At 39.8% G+C, this 24,314-nt stretch overlaps 1 protein-coding gene across 8 annotated transcripts in view; it reads right to left on the bottom strand.

Annotated features, from left to right (window-relative positions):
- Positions 1-24,314, bottom strand: part of LOC139480537 (receptor-type tyrosine-protein phosphatase delta-like) — a 396,576-nt gene that overhangs the window by 288,597 nt on the left and 83,665 nt on the right. For all 8 annotated transcript variants that reach the window (XM_071263629.1, XM_071263627.1, XM_071263626.1 and 5 more), the window contains exon 2: positions 17,982-18,133. The gene's annotated coding sequence lies outside the window, so the exon portion shown is untranslated. The remainder of the gene's footprint in view (positions 1-17,981; positions 18,134-24,314) is intronic.

Below are 24,314 nucleotides of genomic sequence, written 5' to 3'. Positions count from 1 at the left end.
TAAATGTACCTATTATTACCCTTGATCAGCAGATCCTGGGCAAGCAGGGGATGCAACTCTCACTGAAATTGTAGCACCATAACGACTGAGCCTCACATGCCCCTACATATACTGAATAAGACCAGACAATACAATACTGAAAGTACCACCAAGTGACTGAACGGTAGTGTGTCTGACTGAATGGTAGTGTGTCGGGATCTCCTCAAGCTGCTGGGAGTTTCAATGCCACGTGCCTCTTTTAATTACCTCTGCCCCGTTCCCCAAGGGATGTACACAACATACCAGCCATTAATCACCCATCCTCATTTGCCACCTTTGCTCCCCAGGTACAGACTGGACTAAAACAGATGCTGCAGGCACAGCTTCATGGTTAACTGAACCTGTCCACCACACTTTTAATCAATTCAGCACCCCTAATCATTCGAGGCCTTTAATCAATTCAGCACCTTTAATCAATTCATCAATTCATCGAATCATCAACTCAAATCAATTCAGGCCTCAAATCAATTCAGAGCCTTTAATCAATTAGTATCTTTAATCGATTCAGCGCCTCCAATGAATTCAGCAAAACTAATAAATTCAGAGCCTTTAATCAATTAAGGCTTTTAATCAATCCAGCATCTCTAATCAATTCAAGCCTCAAGTAAATTCAGCATCTCTAATCAATTCAGGCCTCAAATAAATTCAGCACCTATAATCAATTCAGGCCTCAAATAAATTCAGCACCCCTAATCAATTCAGGCCTCAAATAAATTCAGCACCTCTATTCAATTCAGGCCTCAAATAAATTCAGCACCTCTGATCAACTCAGCACTCTCCTGTCCACTTTGCTACATCAGGTTCCTCCCTCCCCCTTCTCCTCTCTCTCCACCCTCCCCATCAATAGACATTTGAGTCACTCCCTCACACAGAGGTCTCCGACACCTCCAAAACAGTTGGAAGCAGGTGACCATTTCTAGGAGGTGACTGCCCAGTAAGTGCTAGACCATCACAAAGGACCATAATAGGTTTTCTGTAATTTCATTCAGAGCTGAAACTCTATAAGGTTTCTTCTGAGACTTGGAGACTGAGGCTGGAGACTGGCTTCGTGACGACTGTGAAAGTGACGTTCAGATGCCTGGTTTATTCCATTAGTGCACAATAAGCACAGGAAAACAATTACTTGTAGCGTCTACGCTGCCTCTGTTTGCCAAAGTCTTAAACTGACCAATGTAAAATAGTCTATCTTTCTGTCTGCACACAAAATGCTGATTTTAACGTATCATATCTGTTACTAATCGAATTAATGTCAGTGAGGTTCAGCCTAACTTATGTAAACCACTTCAGTTTCATGGTGAGTGAGGGGGCACGGGTGGCCCAGTCGTCTAAGGCGCCGCAATTTGCTGTGCAGAGTTGCGTCCCTTGGGCACGCCAGAAACCTATGATTGTGGGTTCGAATCCCGGTTCGCCCCGATTATATTTCTACGTTTGTCAGCACCATACCCGTGCTCGTGGGTTTCACCGAAGTGGTAAACATCTGAGACCTGCATCACTTCGGGCTTTCCTCCCACATTAAGCTGACAAGCCGCAATATAACTGGAATACTGTTAAAAGCGGCGTTAAACCCAACTCACTCACTCACTCATGGTTTAAAGCCGCATTGAACAGTCCTACCACAGGGTATAAACTTGACGTGGCAAGAAAGCCCGAAGTGATTCAAGTCTCGTTACAGTTTCCAATCTTCCCGCTATATTAGGAGTCTATTCACAGACTATTGAGTGTCCATTTGCGCATTAAAATCAACATACAGAGAAATGCTACAAAGGTGCAGAGGAATATTTTTGAAATAATGACTAAATACAATCAGGCTGTATACCACTGATAAATGAAACTTGCACAGACATGTCTCTCCCTTGATCTTATCCAAAATGGCTAAACAAATGACCTGAAATTACCTAATTTAACTATTTAGTAATCTGTCAAGATTAATTCCTAACTAGATATATATGCCAGACTAAAGGCCATTCCATCAGTGTCAACTCATTCATTGACAAACAGGAAGCAGGAATTACACCTCGACATTTTATTTCCTGGAAGCTCTCATCTTGAGTTATTTATTCCACGTCAGAAGATGAAGCAGCAAATTGTCCTCCTAATGCCAAACTATAGCCAGTAAATGTCATCAGACACCTTCTGACACCAAATATCATCCTCTTGGACCATTCCACTTCCACTTGTCCGAAGATCTATCTCCCTGGATCTCGGATCTGCTCCTCTGTCTTGTCAGATATTAATGTCTCCATTTGGGTGAAAGAATGGCTGCCCAATGTATTGCCAAAAAAAACGGACACATCAAAGGGCTGTCAAAGCTCATTTAAAAAATCTCTCCCCTATGTCTGTTTTAAGCAGCTCTTCATTGAATATCAATTATCCATCCTCCCCTGCAGTTGTCTCCCTCCTGGCAACACATCAGGCTTAAACATCTCCAATACATCATCAATCACTCAAGCTACAAGACGCATGGTCAACATTTTTTCCCCGACGGCAATTCTCTCCCTTTCATAGAGACAATGAGTAGATTCTGAGTTATTTTTTGATCATCTTCAGGCCTGCGCTCATCCCAAACTTTTTACCTTGAGGAGACCTTACAATAAGGGTAATTTGTCTTTTGTCATCCCAGCAATTGCCTGCAACTTGTTGTAGCTTGCCATGGGCCCTTCCTAGGTATAATGCAATATATGGGAAGGTCAGAATATGGCCACTTGCTCCTGAAGACCAAAGCCTAAGGGTTCAATCAATACCATAATGAAATTATTCTTCTTGACATCTACCAGCCTGGCAATGGTTTATTTTTGTCCTAAAGCCCTGGTCTTTGACCGGCCAATGACTCTTATTGGGAAGGCATAAATTATCCATGGAGACTTCAGCTCCCCCTTGATAGCGTTATGGCCCTGATTGATTTCTCATATTCTGATTGACAGATTCATTTGTAGTGTACAAAGATCATTTCCATGTTACGGAAACCAAACTTCCAATCCTGTTCCCTTGTTAATCTAACACTGCCCTTATCCACCTTCACTACACACTGTTGTGGAGGAAGTACATGTTCAGGACAAACATAATCTGAACAGTTCTTGAACTGGGACTACAGTATCTGAACTGGGACCACAGTATCTGAACTGGAACCCACAGTATCTGAACTAAGACTGATATTATCTCAACTGGAACCCACAGTATCTGAACAGGGACAGCAGTATCTGAACTAAGAGGGATAGTATCTGAACTGGGACCACAGTATCTGAACTGGAACCCTCAGTATCTGAACAGGGACCGCAGTATCTGAACTAAGAGGGACAGTATCTGAACTGGGACCGTAGTATCTGAACTGGAACCCACAGTGTCTGAACAAAGACTGACAGTATCTGAACTGGGACCCTGAGTTCCTGAACTTGGCCTGAACTTGGCCTGAACATATCTGCAAGATTTAGGACTGATAATATTTTAACTGGAACTGACATTGTTTGAACTTGACATTCATTCTAATCAAAACACAAGCGATTATCTAAATATCATAACTAGGCCAAATGGCATTCTATATGTTCACTTAAATACAAGACGAAAGCAGAATTAAGCCAGGACAAACAGATTTAGTCCACATAATCACTGAAATATAATCCTTTCAAAATACCACTGCATGTCTCAGAAGAACAGTCATGATATCAACACTAAGCCCATTCACTATTTATGACAGATATACCTTTACCCCAATAAACCCAATCTCAAATGTAGGGCAGAACATAATCAATTGCAAATGGCTATATAAGTTTTGCGATATTGCCTGCATTCAAATTATGTTTCATATTTTATGTTGTTAGAAATGTCAAATCAATCGACTGCCACTGAGAAGTGGATGTGGTGAGATGAAAAGGGGTTTCATGTCGCGTTCAAGATTATTGCACTTACATAGCGACGTGTGCGGTTGCTTATACTCCCCCTCCCCCCGACTAATACTGGTTTGATAGTGCTAGCCCACTGAGACGCCATGTTTCAACAGTTTTAATATGGATACTCCACTCTGACACAGAATACTGACTCCAAGCCATCCTGTCCTTGTTTTATCCCCCAGGCAGGGTAACATGAAGTATCAACTTTTAAAATCTTTTGGGGATCCAACCACCCCCCTTCCGCTCTCTGGGCAGACACTATCCACTGGACCTTGAAGTAGTTAAAAGTGGAAGACATTTAGCAGACAAAGTATCTCTGCAGAAAGCAACTACGTCCTTTATAGTCCCTCACTGATGGTCCAGATGTCCAAGGCAATGCAATGAGCTAGACCAGGTTTCATTCATCAACAGTGGGTTTCGAATCCAATATAAACACTATCATGACCGTTCTTTGGTGAATAAACTACCTGCATTCTTGTTTTCAAAAGGGAAAAATCTATGGCCTGTTTCATTTGTATTTCTTCTCAATATCACTTTACACACAGTGTCATGACTGAAATACTGTTCCAAGACATGTAAAATCCAACTCACTCACTCACTCACTCTATGCCCACCCATGTTTCCACTGAGGTTTACTCAAGCCACATAAAGATAACAGGGACCAACCACCCTTGTTGGGAAGAACTAAGTGATGAAGAACACGCGATACAGCAGATGAAGATATCTGCGTGTTGATACCAACAGGTTGAAATTGTAGATACGGTACCAAATACATCACTTTAACATCTGCCTGTCATGTAATTGGCCAGAAAGTAAACACTTATAAGAACATGAGTACATCTCTCGGCTGATAAAGTCAAATTTATTTCTATTTTTTTCAGCATCATTAAAAAATTTATTTGATTTATTCAGAACTCAAAACCAGGGAAGAAGGGATTAGAAATGTTATGTCGAATGTTTCGGTCCATACATGTGAATCCTCTTTTTATCCGAATTCCGGCATCACTATCTTGGCAGTGCGAAAATGGAATAAATATGCGGCGTGCATCATTCCTGTTTAACAACACTATTCGTAGGAAGGAAACCAGAACTCTAACGGAAACTGACATAATTTTTATTTCTAGAACATAAAGCACGTTGTCAAAACTTCAAAGAAGGCGAAGGAAATATGGTAATGATAAGAAACTCTGCAGACAAAGAATTCAATTGTTTAGCATTTCTCACAATTTTCTTTTGCCATTAACCCACTGCAATACACTTATCAAACTCTAAATTATATATTGATGTTCTTTGTAAAGCCATGCACCCATGTGGCCAACATGTGCAGCCATTCTTCTGATAGGAGGACAGGGTTGATGATGGAAATTCTATGAATCGGACAATATCCGTAAAAATTGCATCCGGCATGCAGGACCTGTGGAGATTGCCACAGCATTCATCAGTCTGTTATGAAATTGCAGCACATTGAATAATCTATCAGGGAGCAACTGAGTCCGCATGTGAGCTGTGTCCAACGCCGCTCTTAACAATATTCAAGTAATATTGGAAGTGATGCAGTCTTAGACGTTTACCACTTTCGTGAAACCCACGAGCACAGGTAGGGTGCTGACAAAGCTAGAAACAAAATCAGGGGGAACTGAGATTCAAACCTATAATCATAGGTTTCTGTTGTTGTGAACCCACAATAATAGTTAGTGAGTGAATGAGTGAGTTGGGTTTAACGCCGCTTTTAACAGTATTCCAGTTGTATTGCGGCGTGTCAGCTTAATGTGGGAAGAAAGCCCGAAGTGATGCAGGTCTCAGACATTTACCACTTCGGTGAAACCCACCAGCACGAATATGGTGACAAACCTAGAAACATAATCGGGGCGAACCAGGAATCGAACCCACAATCATAGGTTTCTGGCATGCCCAAGGGACGAAAATCTGCACAGCAAATCGCGGCGGCTTAGACGACTGAGCCACCCGTGACAAAAAGTACCAAAAGTACAAGAGTACCAAATTGGCATTGTCACGGACTCGTTGCTCTTCAGAGCCCCCCAAAAAGTGACACGCTAACATCAGCTAAAGCAGACAAATGAGAATGGATATTTCTTTACATACTCCAATGAAAGCCACTGTAACAAATAGAAGTTAGACATGTCCCGAATAAACAAATGTCAAGGAGACTAAGCTAGAAAACATTCATCCAGTGAATTTCTCAAGACAAATATTGATTCTGTTGTCAATCAGAGAGGCCTATACAAAAATGTTGTGAGTGTTTTATGAGATAGCAACCTCATTTTATTTCCAGCTTGTCTGGTATAAATATAGAATTAGTGTTGTGGATTCAATGTCACTGGCATTTGATTAAAGACCAACATATTTGTCAAACCATGAGTGAGTGAGTGAGTCTGTGAGAAAGGGAGTGGGTGAGTGAGTGAGTGAGTGAGTCTGTGAAAGTGGGAGTGGGTGAGTGAGTGAGTGAGTGAGTGAGTGAGTGAGTGAGTGAGTGAGTGAGTCTGTGAGTGAGGGAGTGGGTGAGTGAGTGAGTGAGTCTGTGAAAGTGAGAGTGTGTGAAAGTGGGAGTGGGTGAGTGAGTGAGTGAGTGAGTCTGTGAGTGAGTGAGGGTGTGGGTGAGTCTGTGAGTGAGTGAGTGGGAGAGCAGCTAATGGAGGGCAAGCATCATTTTCAAGAAATATTGCAGCATCATGCCAGCAGGGCAAATAAAAATCAGCTTCATATAATGACCAGGTACGGTATAACAAACCCCAGTCGTCGTGACAAACGATTGCTTCAACCCCAAGGCTACCCTACCCTGTGGAGATCTAGGTTAGAATTGGTTTTCAGCAACCCATTATTATATGAAACGGCCACTAACATGGATCGTGTGGTCATGCTCGCTAACTTGCTTGCTGCATGTCATTGTATCCCAATTTCATACATTGTTTTGTTTGTTTGTTTGTTGTTTAACGCCGCACTCAGCAATATTCCAGCTATATGGCGGCGGTCTGTAATTAATCGAGTCTGGACCAGACAATCCTGTGATTAATATCATGAGCATTGGGCCACGCAATTGGGATCGATGACATGCATCAACCAAGTCAGCGAGCCTGACCACCCGATCCCGTTAGTCGCCTTTTACGACAGGCATAGTCACCTTTTACGGCAAGTATGGGATGCTGAAGACCTGTTCTACACCGGAATCTTCACGGGTCAATTTCATACATTGAGGCTCATGATGTCAATCACTAGATTGCTGGTACAAACTTGATCATTTTCAGACCGTCGTCATGTAATTTACATATTGTCGAGTAGGGCATTAAACAACAAACAAACAAACAAACAAACAAACAAAACTAGGCTACCCTACAGGCAGGAAAGAGCTTCAATATGGACTCATAAGTGCTTAATACACACAATCCTGTTTTCCCGCAGCTGTGAAAGAGACAAGCTCACTTGCTGAAGGGCATTGTCCTGTCGTGGCACGCAGCAAAATTACAAGCAACTGTCTGGCCATTAATTGTGGTGCCATGCACTTGTGTATTGGTTGCCCTGAAGGATTGGGGCCATTCAAAGGCTGACCCTGTGGACTCCCTACTGGGTTATATCAACACAGACTATTTTCATTGTCTCACAACTCTAGTTGGCTTCATTCAGCTTGGTCCTCCTTCTACTGAAACATGCCGAGTTGGAAGGGTGTAGTTTTCAACTTTGGAAGGTCAAGAACCACTTGGAACCGGACATTGTTGTCTAGCCACATGTTCTCCTCAGGGACAGAACACAGTACTTGTTATCTTCAGGAGAAGGTGCAAATATTCCAGTTTAAGACTTGCTTTTTTCTGTGTTGGACATACTGTGATGTTACACTTTTTGAACCAATGCATATGGTAATGCTTCAAACTAATGGCTAAAAAACAAAGTTTTTCTTTTTAGTCTCTCACACACTCCGAGATCCAGCTTACCCACATTTAATCCTCAACAACAGATAATTATGCACACCACCTCTATCCATACCTACACAGTCACTGTCCTTGCAAACACATGGAAATTTAGGGTTGGAATTGGTCTCAAGCAACCCATGCTTGTCGTAAGAGGTGACTAACCGGATGGGGTGGTCAGGCTTGCTGACTTGGTTGATGCATGGCATCGTATCCCAACTGCATACCGGTCGATTGAATCTCATGATGTGACTTAATGGATCAGGTGGTCAAGCTCAGTGACTTGGTTGACTCGATCATTTACAGGCAGCTGCCATATTGACAGACACAGACACAGACACAGACACAGACAAAGACACATACGCCCTTGCATCACATAAAACAACCTTGCACGGCGACAATTTAAATAAAATTCCCACTAAGCAGAATGTTTTGTACCCCTCTAATGAAAAAATTACCTCAATTCTGCATGGCTAACAAAACAATTTTTATATTTTACCCCATTTTTTTCAAGAATACAGCTTATTGGTTAAATAATAACATATCTCATGCCCTTTAAAGCTCACGTATCATATTTCAGCTTTGAACTGAAGATAATATCGCTCAAATAAAAACTAGAACCAAGGCCCAACTAAGAGGCAAGACCACAAACAGTAATAACTGCACAACATGATTTTAAGTAACATTTTCTAGAATACCAAAAGCGGAGCAGATAACATAGCATATATTTGTAACAACTAAATCGGAACACTGCAAGAAAATCGAAGCGGAAAAACTCTCAGCCATTGAAAAGCAGGCCCCCTACTCTCATTTCTAGATTTGTCTGCCACTATTGATAGAGAGGAATCTCCCTTCTTTCACCCAGTGATTGTGACCCTCCAGCAGGAGATGTCTTTGAGGTTGGCCTCCACCGGTTCCAATCAAATCCCACTGCTGCAACCAATACCTTGTACCATTCTTTGGTAAACACGCTCTCTGGCTGGGAGGGAAGGCAAATATTCTCCACACTCCCATGTTTTCCTTTCAAATGCTGAGTTTTCCTTGGAGGCAAGGCAATCCATATTCCATGCACATCTGAAAATCCACCGCCCCTGCAGATTCATAAACACCGCCCAGCTTATTGACCCTCCCTCATATTAAACAGATATTTCTGGCAGTATATCACCACATGATTTACAGAGTGGCATTTCTGACATGGGTCATTTCATTGTGCTGTGAAACCGCTATTGGCATATTGTCGACAATCATGGTTGTGGCAGAACACTTGCCAGAACAAGCACTGACACTTCATGAATCTCCTCCAGGTGATGGAGAGGTCAATGTACCATGACACAGCTCCATTTCCTTGACTGGCAGCTGCTGCAATTTTTATTATTACAGCCTCATTTTGGACACCTTCTTGCCACCTACCTCAGTGAGAGTATATCTGAGTATCAGCCGTAGTCGTGACAGCATGAACACAGTAACACACGATACATTGCTTGGTGTGTCTTTGATTTCTGGCTAACAGGTTGGTGGTGTAGCTGCAAGTTTGGTTTCTCTTGTCTACAGGGTGGCGGTGTAGCACAGTGGGAAGAGTATCTTTTCATACTGAACAGGAGTAAGTGAGTGAGTATGGTTTAACGCCGCTTTTAGCAATATTCCAGCAACATCATGGTGAGGGACACCAGAAATGGGCTTCACACATTTTACCCATGTCGGGAATCAAACCCGGGTCTTCGGTGTGACGAGCGAACGCTTTAACCACTAGGCTACCCGACCGCCCTCATACTGAACAGGAACTAAGATTGATTCCCAGCCCTAATTTAAGCCTAATTTAAGTTCATGCTTTTTTTGGTCTTCTCTTGTTTAACTTCTTTGATAGGCATTTAGAAGTTGGAGTACTAAGTAAGGATAAGAATTTATGGATGAACAACTTCTTTATTACAATTAAGAGCGACGTTTCGGTGTAGGTTCTAACACCGTTATACTTGCTTGATAACGGTGTTAGAACCTACACCGAAACGTCGCTCTTAATTTTAATATAGAAGTTGTTCATCCATAAATTCTCTTGTTTGTTTGTTTGTTTGTTTGTTTGTTGTTTAATGCCGCTCTCAGCAATATTTCAGCTATATGACTGCGGTCCTGTCAGTCACCTCTTACGACAAGCATAGTCACCTTTTACGGCAAGCATGGGTTGCTGAAGACCTATTCTACATATCTTATTATGGCTTATTATTGTTACAAGTTGGTTAAAAGAAGAATACATTTTCAATCACTCACTCAAATTGAGCAAAGTCACCAACTTTAAGCTATATCACGCTGAAAAAAATATTACACTATCTACAACAGCAAATTCAAAGTACAAACGACCTTTCCATGAAGTCCTTGTCCTTAGACAATCCCTACAAGAGTATCTTCCTTTCTTGGCATTAAGCAAGAGCATGGGAATTTGAATTCTATTCCAGGACAGCAATTCAAGACCCACTTCAGTCTGCTTCATGCAATTCCATACCTCCTGAAGGAAATGGCCGCAGAACCAGTTTATGCTCGTGAGTCTCTGAACAAATTAAGTAAAAGAATCATTGTCTGAAATGAAATCCTGGAGAGCAGCCCCTCCACCTCTTCTGCCCCAGCCCCATCCCCTGTTCAACACCTATCCCCAAGCTGTTGTTTATTCTCCTGCCTCTCGATGCTCTGTTAAACGGTTCCTGCCGATCTACCAGACAGTTATGGTCTCACCTCCAGCTCATGTCAGCGGCAGTTGACTTTTACAATCTAAGACCAATATCAACATATATGTTTCTGCTGCCATCGTTAACCTTATCTTTATGGCTGGCTGCAGTTTTCTCACTGATTGCTTTATCAGGTAAAGAAGCACTTGGACTGATATTAAACCTACAAATGCCAAATTGCTTCAACACCTTAACAATCAGGGCTGTACCAAAAGCCAAAATGGAAGTACCAGTTGAAGGGATCTATTCCAAACATATCAGTTTATCAGAAAAAATGTGTTAGGTCTGCCCTATTTTATTGGTTGGTTGGTTTGTTGTATTACGCCAGACTCAGCAATATTCCAGCTACATGACGGCGGTCTGTAAATAATCGAGTCTGGACCAGACAATCCAGTGATTGATATCATGAGCATCGATCCACGCAATTAGTATCCCCTATTTTATTGACTATTTCAGAGCTAGATGTTGTCAGGTCATTTTATAAGTTCTTAACGTGACTCTTGTTCTCAGTTATTCACTTTTCTCTTTATCATCAATGAACTTCTGTGCATACCTTTTTATCTTCTTGTGTCAAAGTGGGACGGTGGGGTAGCCTGGTTGGTTAAACCAATTGCTCGTCACACTGCAGGCCTGGGTTTGATTCCCCACATGAGTACAAAATGTGAAGCCTACTTCTGGTGCCCCTTGCCATGACAGTGCTGGAATATTGCTAAAAGCGGTGTAAAACCATAAACACTCACTCACTCACTCACTCCTGTATCAGTGAGAGCATGGTTTTGTTTGAATAACAGTCAGCAATATTTCGGAAATGACATTGCAGCTTAAAAATATAGTGTGAACATTGATCCAGTCAGGGTGGAATGATCACACAATGTATGGCTACTGGGGATCTGTACTCTAATGAGGAAGGAAATCTTTGCTCACAATATCAATCATTGGTTTGTTGAGACTTTATTATTTAAGATACAGGCCAGTCACATAGCTGTAATAATGCATGTTATTAAGTAAGCCCTATTTTCTACATGTCTTTATCAATTCAGCACAATTCTCATTCATCCTCCACTTCTGTGCCCCATTTCAAAAGGCAATCATAGCGCTACGGCGATCATAACTCCTACACTTACAACAGCCGCAGCACCACAAATGCTTTGTGACACGAGGCCCTTGTTTAACCTTTTCTCCACAACCTACAAAACATTAATCTTGTCCAACTTTGAAAAAGATAGCTTTCACATTATGACATCCAGCTATGAACAACAATGATGGCACCAAAAATAAATATAATTTATCCACAGTTTTTACAGGCCTTTCTCCAAAATTATTAGCATTATCAAATAAAGCAGACCATAAATACAGCCATGTTATTCCACTGCATTCGTCAGTAACAAACATTCCAAGAACACAGCACCTAGATCTATTCCTCCAACACTTGTCCACAACACATTGCAAGAATTAATTCCTCGTCACTTCAAAACAAAGAGTCATCAAATTAGATGTAATTCCAGGTTTCTAAAGGCATTGAACATCATCCATTGCCCCCCACTCCACCAAATAACTTCTCCATCACATAACAGCACTGCCAAGCAAGACCCTGACAGGTAGACAGAAAATTGCCCGATGATTATTACATATTCCATCTGGAGTCAGAGGCTGCAGTGCTATGTCAGTAACAGCCCCAGCTCCAACCTCACAGCCCATGGCTAGGTGTTATGACCATGAGATGAAGTAACGGCCGCTGTCGGATACAATACATCACTGGAGGGAAGAGGATTTCATCAGGTGAAGACAATCTCCACTCTCAATAATGGCCGCCAATATTACGTCTGCTCAATCCGTCTGCTCACCAGGTTACTACATGTAATTGCTTAGTCAGTGATGGTATGCCTGCCCTGAGGGAATTATTAAACTTTTATACTGACCTTTTTCATTCATTTTCTTTAAATGCTTGACTGGGGAGGTTTATTTATTTCTTGGCTGTTGGGCATTTATGGTGAATGATAGCTTGATAAAAAGACAGATCAGCTTGGGATTAATATTTAGATTTAGGCAATGAGGATCGGAGTTTGAAACATTGCAATGGGTTATGGTACTAAAATACATTTTCTCTTCTGAATAGCGATGGGTTTGTTCAGTTTGTCTAAAAACAGTAGCAAAGTGATTTTAGCAGAATGAAATCCACCTCAAATTGTTATTGATCGAAGCATTTAGAACTCTGGAATCCAGTAAAATGTTCATGACTTGAGTAGCTTCCAAAATCAAATCAATTTACAGAGAGAAACAAGAAACCTTCAAAATTCCTCCTTCAGCTATGTCCCAAGCATCAACTGCTGCATGAACGTCATGCAATCCTATCATTCTGAGGATCACCATCAGCCATATTGACCCAAGTCTCCAACTGATCAACCTCATTTAGGACATAAACAGCGAATAATTTTGCTGGAAATGAAAACTATTGCATAATATATTCATGGTTAGATGGGGGAAAAAACACATGACACAATCCACAGCATCTCCCACATCATCCAATGAGAAGAGAGATGAGAAAGGATGTCATGGCAGTCTGCAGCCCGCCTCAGAATTAATTCTGAGTAATCAAGGACTATGAGATATGCCAGGCCGGTATGAACTCCTCAAAACATGGGAATGGCGTTTTCTACACTTTCATAGAGGAACATATACTGACACGACCTGGACAGACGCTTACACATTGTCTGCAGCAACGGCAGGAATTAGGAGGGCAACTATATCTTTTCTAATTATTTGAAGAAACTGTTGGGACTGACCTTCTTATTTACTCCTATATATTTGCTTGTATGGGATTGATAATGGCTGGTATTAGAAGGGTAGGAGTAGATCCATCCTTGAGTTTCCAGTGAATCCTATATCCATTGCATTTTGTTAAACACGTACCCATTCATCACCACATCTTTATTTTGAAAGTGATGTCACCACCTCCAATCTCTAATTTAACACAGAAATTCTCCCGCACATGATAGTGATTCGACTGGACAGCTATTTTGAGCATCATGATTTTGAGTTTGGGCTAAAAATGAAGCTATGTCAGCAAATGGGTCCAGGGTATTTATCATAATAGAATAGAGATATAATACCCTGGACTACTGAGGATAGAGCAGTTCAAGAGTGACGATTCAGAAGAAGACATATTCCAAGACAAACTTGCATCACATGTTCCTGACCCCCCAAAAACAAAAACAAAAATGGATGTCATATAGTTTGACTAATCAACATATTGTTTAAAAAAATAATATACACTTCGTAAATTGTAAAAGGTAAAACACTGAAAACAATATTAACATCCAAATAGAAAACAAAATGTTGGAACATACAGCAGCACCTCTACCAGGTTTCATTTTCCGATACAGATAATGTCTTTCGTTAGTGTTAATATCAATAACGTTCCATTAGTCTGGAACATTAACAATCTTGAAACCAAACCAGATTAACCAAGTCCCATTGTACGACTACCTGAGCTATCGTGCCCTAGAGGAGCAGATAGATCTAGTTCGGCTATGATGCTACTTGTTACAACTCATTAGGGAAGGTCAATACATCAGGCAGAGATTACGCAGAAAGACAAGAACTGACAGGTAGATGTGAGAGTCTCCACATCATGTAAGCATTCAATTCCTCACATAATGCTTGGAGACAGTGCTGGCAAATATACTGTTCCACGCTAACACGTTCATAGCTGACCTGGTACACTAACATACAACCCCTGACACAGAGTATAAGGTAAAATAATACTACTTAAATAAGGTGAAGGACCCCTGATTCTTTCACATTACCTTAGGTAATCTGTCGTGGCATGATTGAGTGAGTGAGTATGGTTTTTAACTGCTTTTAGCAATATTCCAGCAATATACGGGAATTGAAGGGGATGGGAATGGAATGGGGATGGGAATTGAAGGGGATGGGAATGGAAAGGGGATGGGGATGGAAGGGGATGGGATGGGATTCGAAGGGGATGGGGATGGGAATGGAATGGGGATGGAAGGGGATGGGAATGGGATGGGATGGGATGGGATGGGGATGGGGATGGGGATGGGATGGGATGGGATGGGAACGGAATGGGGATGATTGTTTTCTTAAATAAATCCTCTGGTATTGTCATGAAGCCTACTGAGCTGGCAGACACTGTCAATAACAATAACATCTATACCTCGTATTTTGTTTAAACAGTCAACAAATTAAAAGAAACACTTTTTCCTAAACAACACATTTTGTCAGTTGTCTTGTCAGGAGTGGGTGGAAGTTGATACGAAAAAATATACAACCCTACTTTGCTATGCTTAATGGGCAAATTATCTTCAGTTTTATCTTTCGTGCTACCAAGACGTGTTTTCAACCTTGGAGCGTCAAAAGAAATAACCAGCATATTTTGTTGTATGTAAATAGGTAAAGGATATTTTCATGCATCTCACACTTTCAAAACTGACTTAGCTGTAAAACCTGACAGAAGCATCATTCATCTTGTTTGTCCATGTTGATGGTTCTTGCTAATGAACCTGTCTAATGTCAGACTTCTCTTTTCTTGACGTAGTGTTGTTCAGTGTAACTACTGTCCTCAATGCTGGTAGAACAATGTTTTGAGGTATTCTGATTGCATTCTGAAGCTATAGGTACCGAAAGCACTTCTTATGGTGTAGCATTTAGCTTTGTCTGTTGATGGATAGACAGACAACGCAAGGGCTGAACTCCAACAGATACATCAACACGTAGTCAAGGTGATAATTGCATCGCACAGAATAATTCTTCTTTTTGAAAAGCAGACATCAGTTCCTCTTATACACTGGTACTATCCTGAGTTGATTTTAACATAAAACGTTATCAATCATTTACAATTCAATACCAGTGTTACTTGATTGATTGTTTGTTTGCTGTCTGACGCCGCACTCAGCAATATTCCAGCTATGGGACGGTGGTATGTAAGTTATCAAGTCTGGACCAGACAATCCACTGATTGACATCATGAGCATCGATCCACATATTTGGGATACGATGACAAGCATCAACCAAGTCACCGAGCCTGACCACCCAATCCCGTTAGTCGCCTCTTATGACAAGCATGGGTTGATGAAGAGCATTTCTAGCCTGGATCTTCACAGGTAACCAGCGTAAAAGATCACATCTTTCTATCATATGTTACAAAGTACAGACACAGGTTACCAACTTCTTATACCGTTTCTATCACAAGGTAATAAAAATATGTATAAAAAACTGAGATCTTATGTAATGAAAAGGTTACGGAAGCACTTCTACATTTCAAATCATCAAACAATTTTCAAATGGGTTAAAACACACACAAAGTAATACAAAAATTAATCAATTTTGTATAAAAGCCAAATGAAAGTGAGAATACTAATGTAATCCAAAGAAATTTTTCAATATTAAAATTTTAGAAGATAAATTCAAATTCAAAGACAATGACTGAATTTCATACAAAATGTCCGAAATATTCCTTTCAAAATTTGTACTGATACTGACATAAATTTATAAAATCATGAAAATGTCCAGCTGCAATTTTCTGTTGCTAATTAACTGATATTTGTACATATTCATTCACAATGTTTTTCATTTTCCCAAAATATGAAAGACAAGGCAAAAGTTATGTGACAAGCAGCAAGCATTATACATCAAGCTGTTGTGCAGTGTATTGTAAAACTGCCAAATGTAACTCCTTAAAAAAGTTTCATGGGCTGTTTTCTCTTCAACTTGCCACCTAAAGCCACCTTTTGGAAGCCTCTCAGAATTCCAGGGGAAGCAAAGACGGCTTTCACCTCTATGCCACTTAACTGTAAGGGATCTATATGCGAACCTCATTTTTTGCCAAACTGTTGAAGAAAACTTCCAGAGACAGCGCTTCTAACCCAGCTAGTAACACTTGAGGAACATCTGCCTCCAAAGCTTCCGCTCCGATGACGACAAACATTTGAAAAACGTGTGACTTCTTAAGAATGCAATTTGAAGTGTTTGGGTTTTGCACTTACATCAAATCATTTTCAAATCCTTTTGAAACATTTAATGGTTGTAAATAATTTCTAGAGGATGTATGTCTGCTGTTGCCTTTAAAAAAGGTTCATTATTGAAAGTTGGTGACCTGTGTCTATCTTTGACTGGTATTTTTTAAATATGATCGATCAAGTTGTTTTTATTTCATATTTGGTGATGAAGATCTGGAACACTGCCCCATGGTTCCTGACTTACCTTTTCTGTGTTGCTATAGAAACCATCCCACAATCCTGAAAACAATGCCTTTCAGAAAGGAACAGTATGTGAAATGTCATGTTGGAAAAGGAATCCAGGTTGAAATGACAAGAATTCCATTATTTATCTTATGAACAATATACTGTTGCTGAAACCTACATGATTCAAAGCATGATTGGGTTTGTTTTGTTTTTTGTTGCAAAGTTGACATTTATCATGATTTCAACAATTTCAAACCTGTAATTCAAAACTTCCCATATATACCTCCTATCTTATTCCCCAAGATTACAAATATACATCACTTCAACTTGAATTCTTTCTCGGTCACAAAGTTAAACAAAATTCACATGCCGACAGATACACAGATGAGACTGAAGCGTTTCCAGGGTGACCGTCATCCAGAATATCTCATGTCTCCATCCTCTACATGTTGTCAAAACAGAAACATCTTCACATGCATAATCTGTTCTCAAAATGATGATATCACACAATCATGGCTAGTTAGTTCACGGGATACAACTTTGTCTCAGCTCAAAAGTTATCGGCAAGATTAACTGTGAGGGTGCTTAACATTTTAGGAGCTGAATAACAGTGGTGTTCCGATAACTGAAGTAATCCATGATTGATCGTAAGGTCAAAATGATCAAGCAATCAAACACAATTTTTCATAATCAAACAAATGATTTTGCCACGTCTATCAAGTTCTCAACAGTTTTAATCTTTAATAAAATAGATTGACACATGGAACAAAATTTACCATTATGAGTTTCAATCATTTAATTTCACAAACATTTTTGTGTGAAGAGTAAATAATTTTTGTGTGGCATGTTGGCAAACACTCAGTATAGTAAAAGTGGCAACTGTGACATGGTGAGAAAATGATATCACACAAAGGTAAGATGTTATATAGGGGTTTTGGGGAATAGGTTTTTTAAGAAAATGACTGATAAGTCCAGTCTGGATTTCTAAATAGTACTGACAATCAGCTGTATTAAAAAATTGCGTTTCTTAATGAGTGTTTACAAACAAAGATAAATACCTGGATTTCTTAACAAGTAACAACAAACAAGTGCACGTACCTGGATTTCTTTTTCGAGTAATGACAAAAAGGGTACATGCCTGGATTTCTTAATGATTGAGGACAAACAGGTGTACATACCTGGATTTCTTAACGAGTAATGACAAACAGTGGTACGTACCTGTGTATGTTGTGACCATACAGCTGCTGAAGGGGAGGTAACTCCGATGAGGAGGGACAGAGGGATGGGTTGTATACTATCCTAATACAAACTCCATTGCAGCCCAGTCTTTACATGACGCCAGCATCAGCCTTTATAATCCATTGTGGGATCTGCAATCACAGAGACAAGAGGGTCAAGGTCAGAAGTATTTTGGGTGGCAGTTGTTAGCACCATGGGAGTGATCTCTATGAATTGGTGCATAACAACTGGCAAGAAATATCTTATCCCTCTAGACTACTAAGAAACAGACAAAGCTGTATTAAAGTATTTCACAAGAGTGACATAGTCATGTTTTACTGGAAAGACCAATTCCAAGAGTATCACATCTCCAGGAGGTTGCTTGCCTCAAATAACAATATGATGCAAAAAGCTAACGTTCCCCAATGAAATGATTCTGATAACAAAATGTGACTTGTTTTACGTTTGGATATGATCACCTTTTCCCAAACACCAGGGCTCCATTCTACGATGCGATTGTAGCTCTGAGACGATTGTTACTCTCATACTTAAACATAGACTTAAGACAGTCATAGTGATATGATCACTTTCTGGAACAGGACTCTTCAATATTTCATTGTGATTCATTAACACATGTTTATGACATAGAAGGAATCATTCAATGGACTCTGCTTTTAGAAGAGATTTTCATGATTATGGATTCTAGAGAGAAGATATACATAGGGTGTTTGATGACAATATTCCAGACAGGTTTTGTTTCAATGTGCCACTTTCTCAGCTTTCTCTCACCAACATGTCCCCAGACAAAACATGCTAGTGATCAAGTTTCTCAGCCCAAACCTCAACAACACAAACAACATATCTACAGGTCAGACTGACTGAACAGGGACGCGTCTGAACCAGCGCTGTTTTCCAGGAGAATGGGACCCTTGTCATAATCACACCAATAATATGATGTTATTTCAGGTTCACAAATGTCTCAACCACAGCAAGTGCATGGAGATTTTGACAAGTCCTCACGCAATTAAATCCAGCCATAACAAGGTTGAATAAGCATTTAACAAGCAACCCTGCTGTTTCCAATGCCTCGCACAAGACCTTACACATGCAGCTCCTGATGACTGGCAAAAGAGAGTCAAGTCAACATGGTGGCTCTAGCACACACAACAACAAGTTTTTAGTGACACTGAGGTAAGTTAGCTGCATGGTTGTCGGGTATATTTGCAGTGCGATGAAAAAAACTCAATTGAGAAAACATAACATATAACCATGTGAACCTTTGTTCAATATTCTCTGTGTTTTAGAATTTGGAAAAACAAGAAACTTGTGCTGTTCAGGGAATAGATTGAAGTTTTGAAAGACAAATCTCTGGGATATAATCATACATTTGACAAATACAAAAAACATCGAGTGAGTGAGCGCGGTTTGTTGTTTAACGCCAAACTCATTAATATTCCAGCTATATGTAAATAATCAAGTCTGGACCAGACAATCCAGTGATTGATACCATGAGCATCAATCATCGCAATTGGGATCGATGACATTCATCAGCCAAGTCAGCGCCCACCCGATTCTGTTAGTCGCCTCTTACGACAAGTGTAGTCGCCTTTTACGGCAAGCATTGGTTGCTGAAGACCTATTCTACCCCAGATCTTCACGGGTCTAGTGAGTGAGTGGGTGTTTTATGACCCTATTAGTAATATTCTAGCAATATCACGGCAGGGGAACCAGAAATGGGCTTCACACATTGTACCCATATCAGGAATCAAAACTGGATCAACTTTGTCCCATCGCTCGATGAGATTAACATATTATCCTCTCAATGTCAAATGATTATATTTTCCCATCTATTATTTAAGTTTATTGAGAATTGATGAATTATTATTATCAAGTGTTCCGATTATTTTTCTTCTCAGAGTAAGCTTTCTCCATAACATGAAGAGCAATCTTATCAAATGTCAGCATAAATTTGTTATGGGCTGATATGTTGATACCTACCGGGTAGGTTTACTTCCAGGTAACAAGGTTCTTGGAGGAATCATTGATCTGGTATTGATTGCTGCAGGTCACAAGTTCAAACCTATGACCTAATTCCTCCCAGCGTTTTTCAACCAGTGCAAAACATGTCAGAAACAAGCAGGGCAAAAAACAACGGAAATATCAACACTAAATCAAACCATCTTCCGTTCATGTCTACCGTTTGTCCGAAAACAAACAAAATGGGAAATTAGAAACAGACCAGTGTGGACCAACTGCATTTGGGGAAAAACATTACTGAGATAGACAGTGAAACGTAAATGCCTTCTGCCAGCCTAGGAACAACAACAGGCTATCTCTGCTTCAGTAGGCATACAGATGGAAGCGATGAAATGTAAACTAAGACCTAAATAGTGCAATAAGCGTGCCATACATGTGTGAGGTGTGCAGGGTAGGGAGGTGGTGATTACTGGGTTAAACTGAAGCTGATGGCCAGGGTCTTGTAGCAGAACCAGGTCCTAGGACCATCCAGGAGTTGGATTTGTGTTGTAGCCTTACATTATACATGAACAGTGTTTGACAAGGTATGGACCGAGGTGGTGATTACTGGGTTAAACTGAAGCTGATGGCCAGGGTCTTGTAGCAGAACCAGGTCCTAGGACCATCCAGGAGTTGGTTTTGTGTTGTAGCCTTACATTATACATGAACAGTGTTTGACAAGGTATGAACTGAGGTGGTGACTACAGGGTTAAACTGAAGCGCATGGCCAGGTCTTCTGGAAGAATCATGTCCTAGGACCATCAAGTAGTTGGTTTTGTGGTGTCAGATTGATATTAGACTTACATTAGTCATATGGCAGGGGCATTTATCTGTGAAGAATAGGATTTCAGAAACACATCTAGTCTGTATTAAAATACCATAGCCATGCCAACAGAAGTTAGATTTCAGTTTCCATTAATAAAAGATGCTATACTACACAAAAGAAGTTAAGGATCGCCCAATTCTTTCATGTTCCAATACTTATCTCTGTCATGCCACGTAATGAGCTTTGTTCGTTCGTTTGTTGTTTAACGCCGCACTCAGCAATATTCCAGCTATATGGCAGCGGTCTGTAAATAATCGAGTCTGAACCAAACAATCCAGTGATTGACATCATGAGCATCGATCCATGCAATTGGGATACGATGACATGCATCGACCAAGTCAGCGAGCCAGACCGCACAATCCCGTTAGTCACCTCTTACGACAAGTATGGGTTTAAGAAGACCTATTCTACCCCGGATCTTCAGAGGTCAAATGGAATGAGCAATATGTGTTTACTCTCACATCTAATTTGAACATTTCCGGAGAGAGAAAAATAAAAAATTATTTACCTTAAATATTAAAGATAACACATTTCCCGTCTCCTGCATATTCTGTTACTCACGTGGCATGGATTAATAAGCCAAGAAACAATCAAATACACGTGTGATGTATAAACAAACGTCCTTACAAACCGCATTCACATAATCCTGCCACGAGATTCTGGGATTTAATTTCCTCCTATAATCTCCCCAGAGCTTATCATAGTGACAGGTTATGTATCACTTTCTAAACCTAATTTCTTTCCTCAACACTTCATCAAATTGAATCTAAATCCTTCGAGAGATTCAAATTCTTATTAATGAGCAGTTTAAACATTTAAGTTAAACAAATGTCAGTGCACTTCCTGATCTTTAAAACATTTTCCATTTAAAATGAAGACATATTGGTGTACTCCCAACGAGCATGTGGTGATACTAGCGCAGATACAACTATCTCCAAGGAGATAGCCAGCTAAGAAGCATGTGTAAACTACATCCAATATATCAGTATCTAGTATGTCTTTTAACCATGGGTGCGATAACGTTTTCCTATCAACATGTCTTTGATATAAACCCGAGATGAAATACAGAGTATGACATCAAAGGGTTACGATCTTATAAAACGTCTACCATTTCAAGTGATAATATTTTCTCTCACAAACTTTACACAAGGTAGCCATGTGTCTTACATAAATACTTGTATAAAAGAATCTGCAATATTTGCATGCAAAATGTTGCTTTCTTACAGTAAAGAGAAATGTCACTAGATTATACATCATCATATTTCATGCGAAATCTATCTAAATTACACAAAAAGTATGACACAGATTGAAGGGCAATATTAACATCTTTGTTTTGGTAAGTACTTTTCTTATCAAGATTCTTATCATTCATAAGTATTTCTATATAAACATTAGATGTGGGAAGATAGACTGATGCATCTGTCGATCGCGATTTTTACTTCTCAATGCAAGTAGCGATCACAATCGCACACTAAGTAAAAAGCATCAATTGTTACCTTAAATGTATTCTTTTTTAAATATTACACCTAACACAAACTATCTGTGAAAAAGAGCAGTGAAAATGTAAATATTTTAATCTTTGTGCCATACATGACACTGCCAACTGTAAATCGTCAGTGTGCCAGGTATTTGGCCATCTTGTTTATATGATGGCTTACACATCACAGATAAGAGCACATGTAAGTATCGTGATACGTATCAGATCGTGAACAAGCTATCGTGATACATATCGTATCACACAGTTGGTGTATCGTCCCAGCCCTAATGGAAATACATATTTTCTTGAAACCAAAATGGCAATTTTGAATTCTGTTTCCATATTTGAAAAGTTTTTATAAGAATCTCTCAAAATACAAGAAAGTATCATCAAATTATCTCCTTTATATTAACTGTCCATTTCTAATACAAAATATTTTCTACCAACCTTCTCCATAAGCAAATGATAATTATTTACTTCACTATTTCAAAACAGGGCGGTGGGGTAGCCTAGTGGTTAAAGCGTTCGATCATCTCACCAAAGACCTGGGTTCAATTCTCCACATGGGTGCAATGTGTGAAGCCCATTTCTGGTGTCCCTATGTCATATTGCTGGAACTATGCTTTAAGTGGAACATTGCTAAAAGCTGAGTAAAACCATACTCACTAACTCATTTCAAAAATAGGTATTGTGTTATAATGCTTATGATGTCAATCACTGGATTGTCTTGTCCAGACTTGATAATTTACAGACTGCAGTCATATAGCTGGAATATTGCTGAGTGTGGATTTTAACAACAACAACAAACATCTATAACATGTTTCTCTCCTATAAAACTATACTTTCCCGATGCTTATTGTGCTTTTATACAATCTAGATTTGTTTTTAAAAAATACATATATTCCGCAGTCAAGGTTCAGGACTAATTTAAACTGTACAATACGGACTATCATAGACTAACATGTGGTCCCAGACATAAAGTTATCATATTTAAAAATATATACATGTATCAACAAATCAAAAATAAAATCTAAATGGAGCCCAGAACAATGTATAATTTTAGGCCTTGAGCTGAGGCAATCTAGACTTGCCAAATCATTCTAGACTTGAGTTGGGTTCAGTCTTTAATTTATTCACCAGGGTCTGGGAGACAATATCCTAAGATCATTGAATCAACATTTCAGAACCAAATCCCCACATTTCCTTCTCTTCACCAATAAAGGTGATGCTGCTGCGGAGCAAGACAAGTATTGCCAAGGTTTCAGTTGATAACAGGTCTGGGTACGCTTGTGAGATTGAGAGTAATGGAGGGAAATGGCCATTAGCCTATCTGGGTATAGGTGGTATAGATGGCATCTACCACTTCTACATGTGTTCCTGCTCACATGATGGTAATTACAAGTTGTAAGGAGAATAGTATGCAAATGTTTTCTTTGTGAAAGAAAGGTCATGGCAAAATATTCCGCCCTGGCCCAGTTCACAAGGTGGACATAGAATTACGACGCAGGATATGAAATACTTTCCACAGAAAGACCTTGACATGGACAAAAGTTGTTCATGAAATGGAACCCTGAATTGTGTTTTTGTTGAATGTTTTTGGTGCCCCTTCAAAACATACATCTAATGTTCAAGTTCACAAACAGAAACAGATCCTTGACTGAAGCAGGTTCAGGTTGAACAAGGCCATTGAAATCCAATGGTTAATAAAGCTAGAATGACCAATGTATTTCACATGTGTTTACTTTTTTATAGTTTCAAATATATCCAAATCTTGCAGTTACCTGTCCACATTATACTATTCCGTGAAATTGGATTGCTGCCAGATGTGTATATTTCCCTAAGTGTTCACATTTCATGGATTCCATAGCCTAAAAGCCTATGAATTACCCCAAAAACATTAATAGTTTACCACAGAGAACATGTTTCTTTTGTAACCAGAAACTTAGGTTGATGCATAACACATATAACACCATATCCAGTCTGCGGCTACACGAGAAGTGTACATGGACCTGAA

This window comes from Haliotis cracherodii, unplaced genomic scaffold (assembly GCF_022045235.1).
Source record: "Haliotis cracherodii isolate W230 unplaced genomic scaffold, xgHalCrac1.p SCAF_4, whole genome shotgun sequence".
Lineage (NCBI taxonomy): Eukaryota > Metazoa > Mollusca > Gastropoda > Lepetellida > Haliotidae > Haliotis > Haliotis cracherodii.
Note: the sequence above shows the minus strand (reverse complement) of the source record. Positions and strands in the feature narration are given on the sequence as shown.